This window comes from Myotis daubentonii, chromosome 15 (assembly GCF_963259705.1).
Source record: "Myotis daubentonii chromosome 15, mMyoDau2.1, whole genome shotgun sequence".
NCBI classification, from domain to species: Eukaryota; Metazoa; Chordata; class Mammalia; order Chiroptera; family Vespertilionidae; genus Myotis; species Myotis daubentonii.
This window is the reverse complement of record NC_081854.1, coordinates 43507033-43523732: the sequence shown is the minus strand read 5'-3', so window position 1 is coordinate 43523732 and position 16700 is coordinate 43507033. Positions and strand designations below refer to the sequence as shown.

Genomic DNA, 16700 nt, shown 5'->3' with positions numbered 1-16700 from the left:
TGCCCTGGTTGCGGGCTCAGTTGCCAGTAGGGGGTGTGCATGAGGCAGCTGATCAGTGATTCTCTCTAATGATTGATATTTCTATCCCTCTCCCTTCCTCTCTCTGAAATTAATTAAAAATTTATTTATTTATTTTTTTAATGTTCAGCATTAGCCAGACAGTAGGACTTGAGTTGAACACCGCCTCATTCTGAGTGGAGCCCCTATGCTGATGGCCTGGCCATGCATGGCGTGGCTTCTGAAGATGGACATGGAGCCTGTCAGCCAGTGGAGGCTGCTGGCTGCCAGCTCAGTCCTTTTATGAGGTGTCCAGAGTCAGCTCCCCAGAGAGGAGGGGGCTGAGATGAGGTAACCTGGTCCTGCAGGTCAGCAGGGGAGGATGTGCCTTGGGGCGATGTGCCCAGTGCTCTGATAATGCAGCTTTTGCTTTAATGCATCTGAAATGTGGATCATGGTATTAATTACTGCTGGACAAAAAGGGACCCGTGCAGCCGGCCTGCTTTCCCTCTGCACTTTTACACTTCCCCTTTGCTAGGCAGTGGCCAAAGGGCAGTGGGTTTTCCTGTCATCTGTCTTTTGTTTTAGCAGCAGTGGCTGCTCAGCCTCCTGTGCTCATCAAGACAGAGGGGAAGGCATGGGGCTGCGTGCAGAGTCTTGAACTCTGTGTGGCATGTGGGTGTGGGACGGAGGTGGGGCGGCTTCCTTCCCCAGAGTTGGGCATTCTTCGCCAGCCGCTGAGGCTGTCTGTCTGGATGGCTCCTCTCAGCTACTGAGGGGCCTGTGAAGTGCTCCCTTCCCATGGGGCTGCACCTCTGTGGCTGCTGTAAATGGAAGCCCCAAGATGCCATGTCCGTTTATGAGTTTCTTAAATGGGTGGCTCTGATTTCTGCTGCTGGCCCACTCCAGCCCTGGTGCCAGGGCAGAGAGTTTAGTAGCCAGATGTGAGCTAATACCTTGTCCTTTGAGACATTCTGAATCTCTAAGCTTTGGTACTACCACCTTTCCTTGCATAAAACGGTATAGATTTTAAGCAATAAACGACTACATTTTATGTTTTTCCCATATTCAGGCTAGTATACTCATCCTTCATCCATATGGAATGACATTTTAAGAAATAGAGGCGGCATTAAGTAACATCGTACTTGTATTCCCAGGAGTATGTAACTTGGTCGTGTTTGCAACTACACGGTGTGACCTGTGGTGTGTGCAGCTGTCTGTATCCTGGCACCCTCATCACCACACACAGACCTCCCCAGGGGCAGAAGTTAGCAAGTGGGAAACGGGTTTCTCCAGAATGAAGGGTGGGGCAGAAATAGGTTTGCAGTTAGGAATATGCAAAACACAGTGTTCATTCTCGGATCATTATTTATTGATTATTGTACTATTTTCCATATGAACAACTGTAACCCACTCCCCCACCCCCATAAGTTGGAAAACTGATGAATGGAGTTGGTGTTTTCTTTTTTTCTTGATATTGCGAAGTTTGTGGGTAAGATGGAAGTGGACAGTGGCATAATGCTTAAAATTCACAAGTTAATTGACTTAATTTTGGGTTGAAATTCATTTTAAGGAATAATGAGGAAGTCAGTCTGCAGCAACCCAGATGCACATTACGGAGCATTCCGAAGCCAGGAAAGGCTCAGTGCGGAGGTGGGGGAGGCAGAATCCTATCATCTCCTCAGCTGCACATTCATGCCTTTCAGGTTTCAACATGGTGGCCTGATGGGAAGCGAACTCAACTTTTTTTACTCCTTCCTTTCCCTTGAAACTTTATTTCTCCTGAACTTGGAGGTTACAGAATTAGAGTTTACTTTTTCCTCCTCCCTTCTCCTAGCCACAGATGTTCATCAATTTGGAGCCAAGTCTTGCTTAATGAAACCAAACTTAAGAAAGTATGGAAATTTACTCGGTTATATACTTAGACTATCTGGGATGATTTGATTCCATTTATCAAGAGATGGCTTTGCTTTTTAAATTAATTTTTAAAGAGGCAATACATGCCTGTAATAAAATTTTCAGAAGGTGCAGCAGAGACTTCCTCCGCCTCTCATCCTGCGCTGCTTGCCCCGCAGCCTCTCCGGTCCCCGGGGCACCTGCCGCCGGAGTGCTCCTCTAAGGCACATGCTGGCATAGCACCACACAGCATTCTATAAGCAGGTGTCTTTTTACGACTTAAACATGAAGTGGTGTTTTCTGCTTAAGTTTCTTCCCTTCGCCAGAGTTTCTTTATCTTCTTTCTGAGATGTCTTTAATATTAAACATATTAATGAAATCCACTTACTTGAACATTAAAAAATATCCTCCTGAACACTGGAGTCAAAGAGGAATTGAAATTGCTGCTATAGAATCATTGGAAAAATAGTGAGAACTCTGCAGATCTCAATGTATGGGTCACTGCCAAAGTTATATTCAGGGGCACATTCATAGCTTGTAAATCCTCTTCTTATTAAATAGGAAAAAATGAAAATAAATGAGTTAAGTATTTAACTCAAAGTTGGAAATTATGAAACAAGCCTTATAAGATACAAGTGACATGAGTTAGAAAACAGACAAAAATTACTGAACTGATAAATGTAAGAGCTATTTACTTATTTTTCTTCTGCATTTTATTTTATTTTTCTATCATTTATCCCCTCTGTGCCCTCCTCCACCTCCATCCCCCAACAATCACCACACTGTTTTCCATGTCCACGAGTTTTCTCTTTTTTTTCTTTTTTGTTTAATTCCTTCACTATCCCCCAACGTCCCCCCCCCCAGCCCCACCCAGAGCTGTCTGCCTGTACTGAGAGCTATTTATTTAGGGGAGGGGGGAATCATAGAAATAGACCAGACCACTATCATGGAAAAGAGAAAATCCAACTGCATAAAACTAAAAATGAGTTTATGTGATTAAAAAAGAGTAACAAATTCTAAATTATATTTGAAATGTTTTATAATATAAAAATAAAATATGATAACTTAAAACACCAAATTTTGAAAATCTGTGTGGATAAAGCTGTTTTAGGGAAATGACTCAGAAGTCTGAAACTTTAAATCAGGAACTAGAGATGAAACGGAACATTGAAAAAAATAACATTTCAACAAAGGGATCTGGATACACGCAGTTTAATGGATGATTTCTTTTAAACTTTGATGGATAAAATAATTGCCTGCTAAATAAACTGTTTCAGAACTTAGAAAAAGACATAAAGCAATTCAGTTGATCTTACAAAGCTAGTACAACTCTGGGATCCTACATCTTGACAAAAGATTACACAAAAAGAAGACGGAAGACTGAGCTCAGGCATGAGTACAGATGCAAAAACGCCAAGTAAAACAGTCGCAGGTTGAATTTAGCAGTATTTTTTACTTTTTAAGAGCGAGATAGAGACAGAGATAGACATTGATTTGTTTCTCCACTTGCTTATGCATTCATTGGTTGATTCTTGTATGTGTCCTGACCGGGGATTGAACCTGCAACCTTGGTGTATCGGGATGACACTCCAACCACCTGAGCTACCTGGCCAGGGCCTCAGCAATATTTTAAAAAGAATCATGACCACAGAGGGTTTATCTCAGAAATGTTAAGAAAGGCTTAACATGAGAATGTCTGTTTCTCAAATACTTCACATAAGTAGAACAAAGAAGCAAAACATAATATGTAACACATAAGGATGTGGTAATTTTCTACTCTTATTTCTAGTTTGCTTATAATTTTTGAAAACCAAGCTACAAAGTGATTGCATTACTTTGACAAAGAAACCAGCAGCCTCAACAGCTGGCGACTTAATGATGAACCATGAGAGACAGAATAATAAACTTGGGAACGAAACAAAGATTGCCAGTGTACTCATTTCTTTTTCCTGTCTTATTGAATTGTCTGGAATGTACAAACCGAAGTCAAATAATGGTTAAAAAGGAACAGCAATAATTATTTGCAGATGTTATTGTCTTCCTAGAAGACCCAAGGCACAGTTAAATTGAATTAAGTACACAGTTCAGTTACAAAGTAAAATTTCAAAAATCATTAGCTTTCTCATATACTAGAACAGCTTGGTTAGAAACTATTATAGAGACCACTCAATGGAATGGAACCAAATAGAAATGTGTCTGGTGAAAGTAGCATTTCAAATAAGTGAGAGGAATTAAAATGATAACAGCTCACATTTTTCGGTCCTTCTAAGTGCCAGGCATTATGCTAAACACCTATATATGAACTTATTTCATCCTCACAAGAACTGTATGAGGTGTACGCTATGAGTAATTCCATGTAGTGATGTTCAGAGAGTTTAAGTATCTGCTCAGAGTCACCCAGACTTGAACACCGATCCAGTTGCCAGCAAAACCAGTAGTCTGTGTCATCGTGCTTTCCTGCCTGTGGTATTATACAACACTGTGTATTATGCAATCATATAGCAAATGGTTGTAGGGTAGTTAGATGACCAAGTAGGGAAAAAATGGTTAGAGCCATTTCTCATAGTATATGTTACCATAAATTACTAGATGAATTAGAGAGGTAAAACTAAAACTGAAATCACAGAGGAACTAGAACTAGAAGAAGGTATAGGTTAATATTAATGTGACTAGGGAGCAGAAAGATGCCTAATTTTTCTAATGAAGAAATCATAACTGAAAAGACTGATTTTACTACATTAAAAAAAATTCAGTATACTGGGCACTAATAGCAAACTTTAAACACACATGACAAACTTGGAAAATATGTTGCCAATATGTGTAATTGACAGAGATTGTCCTAAATATCCTTAGTATATAAAGAGTTCTTAAAGTCAATGATAAACGTAGCAGAAAAATGAACCAGGAATACAAATGAGCAACTCATACGAAGAATAAATTCCGACTGCCCATTTGAAGAGCCAGGTGATAAATAGCTCTTTGTTGAGCTTTTTTTTGTTTGTTTTTGTTTTCAACGAATGTGCGAGTGTGTGTGTGTGTGTGTGTGTGTGTGTGTGTGTGTGTGTGTGTGTGTATACATACTCTGTTATGGTGAGGAAGTAGAAAAATTGGTGAGCCCTTTCTGGAGAGTAGTTTATCAGTATGTATCAAAAAGCTTTAAAATAAGGTTTATTTAAATTTGTAGCTTGTCCCACCATAAATTTCATAAATTACTCTGTTCTGCCTTTTCCTTTTTTACCATAGTCTATGCCACCCAGTAAAACACTATAATTTTAAAATTTATTTTCCTTGTTTGTCTCTCATACTAGAATATAAGCTTCGCAAGGGCAGGGATCTTTGTATTTTTCACTAATTTATCCTTAATATCTGCAACAGGACTGGGGATCCAGTATCTTCATTTATAATAAAGATATTATCAATTGTGCATAAGACATTTATGAATATTTTCATTACAGACATTTGTATTAGTGAAAATGGCAACAATGTAAATATCTCACAGGGGATTGATTTAAACTGTGGTGCATCCATATGGCAGGCTCTTGTGTGGCTTTTCCAAACTCCCATCTCATGGTTATGGATGTGGGGAAGCAGTGATGTTAAATTCAATGAAAGGAGGTTGTGTGTATTATAGGACTTCAGTTTATTTTTAAAAACATGCATTGACCGGCCTGTGTGGCACAATGGTTGAGCACCAACCTATGAGCCAGGAGGTCATGGTTCAGTCCCCTGTCAAGGCACATGACTGGGTTGTGAGCTTGATCCCTGTTGGGGGGAGGAGGGGCTTATGCAGAAGGCAGCCAATCGATGTTTCTCTCTCGTAATTGATATTTCTATCTATCTCTCCCTTGTCTCTGAAATCAATTAAAAATATTTTAAAAATCATCCGTCCGTAAAGTGAGAGAGGCTAAAGGATTCCTATAACAGAGTATTATCTGAGTGGTTATTTGCAGGTGGTGGAAGTGTGGGCGACATTAATACTTTGTTTTCTGAACTCTGAGTAGGAAGTAGCTATTTCCATCATAATATAAAGTACAAGTGTCCAACAGTGAGAGTGTAGAGTCACTTGAATAGCACTTGTCTGTGGCTACTTCTGGAAGACTTTTGGAGATTATTCAATCTTGTGAATTAGCGAGAGCCTAATTAAAAAAAAAAATCAGCAAGAATGCTTCACAGAATGTCCTCAGGCTACTTAGTCTTAATTATTTATGATCTTTACTGTAAGTGTCTAGAGTCTTTGTTTGTAAAAATAATAGAACTCTTAGTGATGTGCAAGCTTGTGGAACCCTCCAGGAGATGCAAGAACACCTCTGCCCACGTAGCTTTCTTGATGGAAATGTATTGTAAACTTAGGTTTCATAGAATCTAAAGTAAACTTAGGTTGGACCTCAACATAAGCCAAGGATGAGGGTTTTCAGCTCTCACGTTAACCAAGGGGCAGACTATTTACCTGTGGTGCCCCATGGCTGTGAGGAAGGACTTTGGGGGACAGACGTAGGAGAAGCTGCCAACTTAGAGGGGAGATGGATGTCAAGGTGGGGGGTGGCCACCACAGAATATCACAGCAGAGTGCCATGGGGGCAGGTTGGAGTCACTGATGGAATTTTCCTGGCCAGCAAATCAGGAGTAATTTTAACACATTGGGGCTGAACTTCCCCAGATCCCTAAGGAGGCCTGTGTGATGTTGGCTAGCATTTGAGCTCCCTCTCTGCTATTTTGACTGTACCAAGGTAAGTCTCAATTTCTTTTCCTGTAGAAGGAGAAGGGTAAACTAGACCGTCACCATCTCTTCACTCTTCCTTCAGCTCTGACATTCTGAATGAATCCAGTTTCTTTTTGTTGGAAGCCATGTTTTTGAGGTTCTCGTGTGAATCTGTGGTGAGGGACAGGTCCAGTGTGTATTGTCACCGCATAGCTCCACGGACCAAAATGTGAGCTGGGTTACTCAAGTCACAAGGTGAGGGGAAGCAGCCATGAAGGACCAGTCTGGCCTGAGAATCCCAGCTCTGCCATTTAATGGCCCAAATCTTGTTTTCGTTTGTAAGATAGAAGGATGCTTTAGTTACCTATTGCTGCATAACAAATTAAACCCTAGATGTAGTGGCTTAAAACAGCAAACCTTTAGTTAGTTTCTGTGGATCAGGAATCTGAGTGTGGCGTAACTGTCCTCTGGCCTGGGCTGAGGTCTCATCTGAAGGCTCCACCAGGCAAGGGCAGGAGCCTGAGCTCACCCACGTAATTGCTGGCACGATTCACTTCCTCGAGGGCTGTTGGATCAGGGGCCTCTGTTCCTTGCTGACTGGAGGCTGTAGTCAGTTGCTTGCCTTGGGGGCCTCTCCATAGAGCAACGCCCGAAATGGCTCTTGGCTTCCACTGGGGAGAGTGAGGGTTGTGCAGAAGGCTGAGACTACAGTCTCTTTGTAACCAGTGACCTGTTCTATTTGTGGACTGCTGGTTAGAAGTGAGTCACTGTGCACAGCCCACTCTGAAGGGAGGGGATTGCACAGGGATGCGAGTGCCAGGAGGTGGGATGAGGGGACTGCCCACCCGGGGTTCTGAGGACTGAGAGAGGTGGTGGTTTGTTCAAGTTCGGGAACGTCTTAGATGATCAGTGTTAGTCCCTACCCCCAGGCCTACTCCTGGTTTAAAAACTGCTTTTCTTAAGGACACTCTGTGGGTTTGAACCGGTTGGAATGTGGGGGAGGTGGGGTCTCCCTGCACCATTTAATATCCATTGTTTTCTTACACTTATGCCTTGAAGTGTCTGTGGACCAGTCTCTTAGACTCTCGACTCCTCGCGGTGCGGGCTGGGTGTGGCACCTCTAGCGTAATTTGAGAGGGAAATGGGTGTTTGGCCGGAGAAAATGTCCAGCGAATGTTTCCATGGGTTAGGCTATTCAGGGAAACGCCCCGGAGCTCCTAGGAGCGCATGGGCCAACACGGCAGCCCTGATGCTGCCCCTTTGTGTTCCTGAATGCCCACCACCTATGAAGTCGCAGAGGCCTGCCTGGCACGGCTCTGGCTGGGGACACTCCAGTGGGCCGAGCTGGGTGCCAGACATTGCCACAGCCCTCGGAAATGAGTAAGAAAAAATTTTAAAGCAAAGCCCTCCCCCTAGAACAAGCTGAGCTTTGTGCAGGACGGGCTCCAAATATGAAAAGACCATTGTTCCCCGATGGCTTTTTAATTAATGCTCACCACTCACACCCATCAGCTTGCCAAGAAGAGCCGCCTCCTTCCTCTCCCCGAATGCTCTTCAGCCCGCTCCTCTCCCCATCGCCTGGGGACAGGTCGCGGGACCCTCGGGGTGGGAGGATGCTACGCACAGTGTGGGCAGAGAGTGGCTCCTCCTCCTTGCTCCTGCCTGGCTTAGTGGGGAGCCCTCCACCTGTTGGAGGGCAGCCCTCTGCACTTCCATGTTCAGGAGCCAGGCCTGTCCCCTGGGGGCTCCTGGGACAGATCCCGGCCTCAGCCTGTTCCAGTCCTTTCTCCCAAGCTCTGTGCGCACCTTCTCTTGCCCAGAGCCGGAGCAGTGAGCAAGAAGTGAGCTGTTTTCTGTGTGTTTTGGATTCCCCAGGTTCTGCTGCTCTTAGGGCTGAGGAGCTCTTTAACTTTCCAGTGTCACTCTCCAGATCAAATCCTCTACGCTTCCGGACAGGGCCCCTGTAAATGCAGGGACAGGGGCTGACTTAGGAGGTGCCTCTGGGATGATGTGTCTGGTGGGCTCCGCGGGACCCCGTGCTGTGCTGCCCTGACGTTGGCAGGCTTGCTGTCCCAGAGCCGTGCTCACTGTCCTTGCGGAATGGGGTGGGGAGGCATGTGGGGCTCGGTGCTTTGGACAGATGCGTCACCTCTGGGGTATGTATGGTACTTAGAGTGACTTTGTGCCACTCCTGCACAGGCCTAGGCTGAGCCTGCAGTTTTCTGGGTAACAGTTGCTGAGAACACGCTCTCAACATTTTGTCTTTCTTGAAAAACACTTTTTCTGTTCTCAGCAACTCCCAGATGTGTGGATTTGCCCTGCGTCCATTTGTGTGAGACCAGGGCAGAAATACTTCAGGGTGAGTTTTGAGTTTGAAATGGAGTCTGTCCCAGAACACACCAACCCAGAGACACTGGATGTGGCCATCACAGAGTTAACTCCGCGTCATTGTGAGTATGAGAATTTTAAGTGACAGGGTTGTGAGGGTTTTAAATTAAGAAACCCTGTGGGTCTAGTTGAATGGTAGGCGAGCCCTGGAAAGAATATCCGATGGACCAGATAAGTTGTCCATGATTGCTTGAATATCTCTTCGCTCCAGGCCCAGCCAGCTTAACTTCTTGACATGTCACCCAAATATAATTGCAAGTGCCGTGGGAAAGAATCTTGAGTAGGGGCGAGTTGTGTGAAGCCCGGGAGTGGGAAAAACAAGCATGAACTGTTGCAGCGAGGCCGGGTTAGAGTCGTGTTTTAGGTTCTCATCGGCAGAGGAAGACAGCCACTCAGATGGCTGGAGTTTGGTAGCCACCAGCCCCACGTGGCTCCTGAACACTGGAGATGCGGCCGGTCTGCATTGAGATGTGCTGCGAGTGGAAGACACACTGGCTTCCCAAGGCTAAGGAAACTTAAAATTACATACATGGCTCCCCTTTAAGAGGAAGGATTTAGATCCAGGAGCTACACAAGGGGGACCCAAAGATGTGCTGGTTATGGTTCTTGGACAGTGGACTTTGTGGAAAGTCAAACTTGGCTGCAGTAGGGAGTATGGTGAATAACGCCACGGGGGACAGTCTGTGTTTGCTTTTTGGATTAACCCAGAAATGCATCCAATGGTGTCCCTCTGGCTGTGCTCTGGCTGTGAAGTGGCCAGGAGAATGAGTGGCCGCACATAGTGGGAGCCCGAGCGCCATGAGATGATGCACAGAGGCCGCGGGGCCTCACCCTGGCGAGCCCCCGGGGAAGGAGGATTTCTCAAGAGCTGGAGCAGCCCTCCAGGGTGAAGTCCTCTTGCTCAATGGCCAGACCTCTTAGGGAAGATGGCTGTTGCTCAAATGGACCTCTGGACCCTCTGAATCCAATCATTCCAGTTACACAGGCCCACGGGCAAGACAGCACTGTTTAATTCTTCAGTGGTATGAAGATTTTACCCCACGGTCATCGGCGGGAGCGATAGGGCAGTTCCACACAGAACCTGTCAGGGAAGGCGTGCCTCTACGTGAAGCAGAGTTAGATTTCTGATTCTGATTGCCTTTCTCAGGTGGGTTTGGGGGGGCGTCTCTTTGTGAGGGACCCAATGTTTCTCCTCCAAGAACACGAGGTCTCCCGCCCAGGGAGAGGCTGGGAGGCAACGTAGAATGCCCGGCCTCACTATTGGCTTGTACCAGCGTAGGGGTCAGGAGCTCACTATACTAGTTGTAAGTAGTACTAAGAGAGCTAGCAAGACAAGATTGATCTTAAGCTGGGTCTAAGTTTGTCTTGTGATTCTACATCCAGAGTACTGGTCAAACCAGCCTGGATCTGGCTGATCCTTATCAATAAAGTAAACTTAACTCTGCCCAGAAACAGCCTCTAGCATCTGGCAGCTTAGATTTACCAGGTGAAACTGCCTTGCGACTGTGGTTTGCATCCTACGGAGGGCAGCACCTGTAGATGTGAGACGTCCGGCCATTTCTGCACAGAGAAAGAGCCACAGGCCTTATCTGTAAGGAAGCCATGTCTAGTTGGACTAATAATTGTCCACATTTAGGGGCTTAGCTATAGAACAGCCTATGAAGAAGTATTCACAGTTTCGAGGCAGGCAGGGAGAGAGCACAGTGCCTCTTGTACAGAAAATGTAGAAATTTCCGAGCCTAAGGGCTTTGGCTGCCGGAATAATCCCCACGTTTATTTGTGTTTTCAGTTTGCACTGTTCTCATCGGACCCTCTTAACAGTCTCAGAGGTCGCTTGGTCAGACCACGTGGTGCCTGTGTTGATGGTGAGCTGTCAGCCCTGTGAAGTTATGTGATTCACCCCAGGTCATGCAGCCGGCGAGCGCGGGGCTCAGTGTGGGGTTTGGGGGCCGCTGCACACCACGCCACATGTTTCTGCAGAAGCCTGGAGAGCTCTGAAGACTGACTGATAGCCGCAGTGTGTTTCCTATTAGAGGAATTTGGGGGCTGGCCTTGGGGAGAGGACTAGGAAAGCTGTAGTTGTGGATATGATTGGAGGGACAGAGAAGGTGTCCATCAGAGAGCTTTGTGCCAACAGTTTAATTTCCTTTATTTCGGGACTGGAAGTTATTTAAATTACTTTATAGACTTCCTGTTTCCTTGCAAGAGCTCATTAAGCCCAGGCTGAATAGCCGCATGGCCATAATGGAGAGCTGGCCCCTCAGTTCCCATTCCATCCTCTAGGGCACGCCGATTGGAGCCGTCCTTGCTGAGGATGGAGGAGAGTTTGGGGGGCCTGTGGATGGTGACCCTTTTCATGGATGTCCCAGTATGACTTGGCATTTATGGTCTTCCTCAAGGATAAAGAGTTACCTAGTGCTCTGGATTCTGTAGACTGTGGACTTTCGGGGACTCATTAATTTCACCGTTATGTAATGGGGAAGAGGCAGCCACATTTCATCTGGCCACCGGACCAGGAACCCTGCCTACCTTTTTGGTGATTGGAGTGCAGCCTTGGACTAGCTGTAGCCCGAGAAGCCAGCGCCTATCCAGTGATGGCGAACCTTTTGAGCTCGGCGTGTCAGCATTTTGAAAAACCCTAACTTACCTCTGGTGCCGTGTCACATATAGAAATTTTTTGATCTTTGCAACCATAGTAAAACAAAGATTTATATTTTTGATATTTATTTTATATATTTAAATGCCATTTAACAAAGAAAAATCAACCAAAAAAATGAGTTTGCGTGTCACCTCTGACACGCGTGTCATAGGTTCGCCATCACTGGCCTATGCCATGAAGTCTGAGGGCTTCCCAGGGATTAGGACCCGTGTTGGTGTAAATGTGGATGACCTCAGCGCTCTCTTTTACTGGGTGGGAAGGTTTTGAGACGGGGGTTCCAGAAGTGCACTGCAGCTGTGAACCCCACCCAAAGGCAGTTCTGAAAGAGGTGTGCATTTGACTAGTTTACCTTTCAACTTGCCAAGAAAGTCATTTTGGGTGACCAGGAAACACTCCCTTTTGCATCTGTAATTGCTCCATCAGGGGGTGGCTGCCTTGCAGTCAGGGCTGTTTGTTGCAGATACTGATTAGAAATCAGAGCACCAACAAGCAGGTGCTGGGAGGGAACAGGGATGGTGCCAACGTGGAGAAGCTGTCGCCGGCTCCCTGGGGATCGGGAGACCCACACAGCTGGGTACCACCACCTGGGGAGAGGAGAGGCAGGAGAGATTGGATAAGCGAGGCTGCCATGGCCAGGCCTCCTGGCCTTTTATTCCCTGCTTTGAGGTTCTGGTCCGCACTCTCTTTCCCTTCGGTGCTCAGTGCATACTCAGTTCCAGCTGGTCCGGAAGGTCTGGGGGAGCCCCACACCTGGGAGCTGGGGAGGGCTTCATTCCTCACTCTAATAGGCAGACGAGAATCTTTCTAGAGATGGAGGTCATGCAGCAACTTAAACGTAACCTGCGTCAGACTCGCATGTTTTGTTGAACACTGAGTCTTAAATATTCATTTACAGCGTTCAAGTCTGTAATTTCTTCATAAAGAATTCTAAAATAATAAAGATGACCTGGTAGGCGAAATTCACTTGTGTTTTCTAAAAGCTTTTGATAAGGTCCCTCATAAAAGATTGAGAGAACAAAACCGCAGTGTGGCGTAAAGTCCTTGTTGTGGATTAAAAAGTGATTAAGTGATAGGGAGCAGCAGAATTCTGGTGGAGACCCACTGCTTGTCTCGGGGAGAGGTTAATAGAAAGGGGTGTCTGAGGACTCTCTCGTCGGGGCCGGAGTTATTAAGTCTATTAATTGTTTGGAGAAGGAAATGGAGGGTGAATTAGTGCAGTCGGCTGCCGCTGCCCTCCTTTTTGCCATGGATTCTCTGCAGCCTTGCAGGTGTGCTGGCGGAGGAAGTGACGTCTGGGGAGGCTGACCGTGCAGCTCAGATCGCCAGAACGTCAACTCCACGCGGGGAAGATACAGTGGCCCCTGAGCTTGCTGCTTTGTTGAGGAAAGAGATTCAGGGGTTACCATGGGCGACTGCAGTTCACTGAAGTGGTCTTTCTGAGGACACAGCAGACAGCAGAAATTGGGGTGGGGGGGAGCGGAAAAATAAAGGGTTCCTTGGGAAGGACAAATGGTGCCTCTGTGCTCTCAGATGTCCCCCTGACCTGCACAGGAAGGAGGGACAGTTCTTAGTCTTTCTGACCCTGTTCTCTACTTTCACAGTCATGACGAAGGCAGTCTGCTGTACACATTACAGACGTGTGTGGGCAGCTAGTAAAGGTGGCCTGTCGGACGAATCTGTTTGAATGACCAAAGAGGTCCTTCAGGGTCCACCACATCGCATCTTGAAGTTTCTAAGTTCAAGGTGGGGTGTCTACCCTGTTTGGGGAGAGGAGTGGTTTGAGGTGAGCAGACCAGAGTGGTGTCCTTGTGCGTGGGGCGGAGGGGAGAGGGGGAAAGGGAGGGGCAGCAGCCATGGAGCCCTCACTGCCCACCCTCCTGGTCTGCATTTCTCTTGGCTGCCTCTCTAATGCTCCTTGCCTTGTGCCTCCAGTGGCTGAAATGCAAGTTTCCTGCGCATGGCCATTCGCCTGGAGGGCCTGTACCTTCCTGAATGGGCTCTGGCCAGCAAGCCGCGGATTTCTTTCTTGGCCCCTCTCCTTTATTTACTAATTTCCTTTTGTAGCTGTCTGTCTCCTTACCCGGGTCCCACTTTAATTAAGACCTGGAAAAGTGCTGGCCTCCCTCAGAAATGTTGCTGAGTCCCTCCTTTTGGCCTGGAGCAGATGCCTCTGTGTGGGTTGGGGTCCCCCCTCCCCCAGGGCCCCCCTGGGGAATTTTTGCAATCTTGGTCCGGCATAGTTAGAAGCCGCAATTACTACTTGGTCGCTAATTACCCGGCCTAACATTAGATCAGTTTACAGAGGGAGCTTGGAGCCTGTCAGCAAAGGTCAGCCTGAGGTCCTCTCACTAAACAGCCCTCTTGTGATAGCTGCACCAGGAAAAAGGCATTAACGGGGAGGCTGGGGAGCCGGCTCAGCGGCAGGGTCCTTGTGGGGGATGGGAGAGGGAGAAGTGCTGTTGATGACTAAAGGGGTCATGGAAGCTGATAACCCTCCTCACAGCCTTTCTCAGAAAGTCTGGGGGAAGGGGCGGCCCTTCATTGTGAGGTTTTGCTTAGAGAGGGCTAGAGAGGCACAGAAAGGAAACCAGGGCCTGTGCGTTGGCGACTTTTAATGGTTGACTCTGTTAGAAAGAGCGTTCAGCCACAGGCTCTGAGCGGGGTGCAGGGTCTAAGGGAGACCCCCCCCCCCCGAACGTGGGGTGCCCTTTTTGTTGTATATTTTTTACCACCTGTACTATACTCGCTTAATTTTTTTTTTTCTTTTCCTGGGCTTCCCTGTTAAAACCATAAATACCTGCTCTAACATCGCCCCAAGCAGTGATATCTGAGGAATCTCAGGTTTGGGCTGGTTGTATTGGCTCAAATAAACATTAAGTAGATAAAGATTTGACTTTAAAATGTTCACCTGTCACCTAAATCATCCAGCCTGTGGCCAGAGCTGCTTGCAGGACGTGCTGGAAAATTATGGTGGAAAAGACACTAAACTGGAAGCGTGAGTCCCTGCCTTCCAGTCCAGCCTGGTTCTCTCATGCCAGGTGTGACTGCGGGTGAGTCCCCCGCTTCTCTGAGCCCTAAAACGAGGATGCGATCTTTTGTTAGATATATGCACAAAAAAAATGAGCATGTTCTCTCTCTCTCTCTCTCTCTCTCTCTCTCTCTCTCTCTCTCTCTCTCTCTTTTTCTCTCTCTCTCTCTTTCTCTCTTTCTTTCTCTCTCTCAATATTAACAGCGGACACTTATTAAGTATCTACTGTGCTAAATACTTCACTGTCTTATAAATCCTTACAGCCATATGGGGCAAATATAATCGCTTTCTACACCCGTTACATGTCTAGTGAACCCAAAGTAGGTTAGCACAACCTGCAGCTTTTAAATGGCGTCCGTGCTGGGATGCTAGCCCAGGGCTACGCGTGTAGGTTTTTGTTACTGACCCACTTCAAGGTGTTGGGTTAGTGCCTCTCCACTCTCTGCCCGTTGGGTGCAGCGCTAGAAAAAATCCTCTGATGTGGGGAGGCCTGGAAAGAAAAGGGTGTCCTGCTCCTCGCGGGTGGATCTCTGAATTCCCTCAGCAGCCCAGCACGGTCCTCAGGTCCTCAGTGCTCAATTCCCGCCGTCCATGGGGCCCCTCACTGGTTGGGACAGGCCTGCACTTCACCATAGCTCTCCCCTCCCACCCTTTCCAATCGGTGAGATCAGTATGCGGTTGATGGGGGCCTGGAAGGCAGGGGTACGATGTGTAACATTGATAAAGTTCCTGCAGCCTGAGCTTCGGAGCAGCTTCAGAACTCCCTGTTCGATCTTCTGACTGATATACCTCGTCTCACTGGCATCTGAAGCTCTGACATTGCAGGACCCAGGAGGACATGGAGTCATCCTGACCCTCCGGGTGGCCAGGGGACGGCGCTGGGAGGTTTCGTGTGTGCCCCGCCGCCACCTGAAATTGGCACACTCTGGTGGTGGTGGCGGGGCGGGGGGGTTCGCTCCTTGGACTGGCTGAGTCTGACACGGGCCCAGACCTAGCACTTTTGGATTTGTGTAACAAATGTACAGAAAGGAAAACTTATTTTTTTTAAAAAAATATATTGTATTGATTTTTTTATAGAGAGACAGGGAGAGGGATAGAGAGTTAGAAACATTGATGAGAGAGAAACATCCATCAGCTGCCTCCTGCACACCCCCTACTGAGGATGTGCCCCAAACCAAGGTACATGCCCTTGACCGGAATCAAACCTGGGACCTTTCAACCTTTCAGTCTGCAGGCTGTGACGCTCTATCCCCTGAGCCAAACCGGTTAGGGCAGTGGTCGGCAAACTCATTACTCAAAAGAGCCAAACACCAACAGTACAACGATTCAAATTTCTTTTGAGAGCCAAATTTTTTAAACTTAAACTATATAGGTAGGTACGTACATTGTTATTAATTAGGGTACTCCTAAGGCTTAGGAAGAGCCACACTCAAGGGTCCAAAGAGCTGCATGTGGCTCACGAGCCGCAGTTTGCCGACCACTGGGTTAGGGCAACACTGTTATTTTATAAGTCAGGGAAGTTTGGCTGAGCAGCCCGGTGAATGGAAGAGGAAGGTTTTTGGCGATAAACTCCCGATTCCTCTTCTGTTCCCCCCTGAGCCAGAGAATCTTGTGCGTGAAACACGCTCTCCAAAACGATTTTACTGAACTTCCACCCCCTGGGTGCTGACTAACATGACTTCCCCTCATATAACATCACGTTCTTGTAATTAACATATAATTTGATACCTGGAAATCCATGCTGGGTGGAGCTGGAAAGAATTACTCAGCTCCTAGCAATTCAGACTCTTGGGTTATAGAACTCCGTGTGCTGAGTCCTGTTCTCCTGTTACTGCTAACTCGTTTTGCCAGTATCCCCGCTGCTACTTCTTCCTTCTGTCCTGCGAGGATGCGTGAAATCATGACACAGTAGGTTTTTATCACTCAAGCAGCTGAAGGGGTGTTGGCTTCTGCACGTGGACTGCCTGCTTCTCTGGTACTTGCTCTTTGCTTTCTTCTCCTATGGCTGGAGGGGTTGGATGGTGTCATAGTTT

The 16700-nt window shown here is 46.8% G+C and overlaps 1 protein-coding gene across 5 annotated transcripts in view; it reads left to right on the top strand.

Annotated features, from left to right (window-relative positions):
- The window catches only part of ZFHX3 (zinc finger homeobox 3), a 244773-nt gene that overhangs the window by 43896 nt on the left and 184177 nt on the right, over positions 1-16700 (top strand). The window contains exon 1 of one of the 5 annotated variants that reach the window (XM_059667594.1): positions 16404-16575. The exons of the other annotated variants lie outside the window; for them this stretch is intronic. The gene's annotated coding sequence lies outside the window, so the exon portion shown is untranslated. Of the gene's footprint in view, positions 1-16403; positions 16576-16700 lie in introns of those variants that run through there. 5 annotated transcript variants of the gene reach the window in all.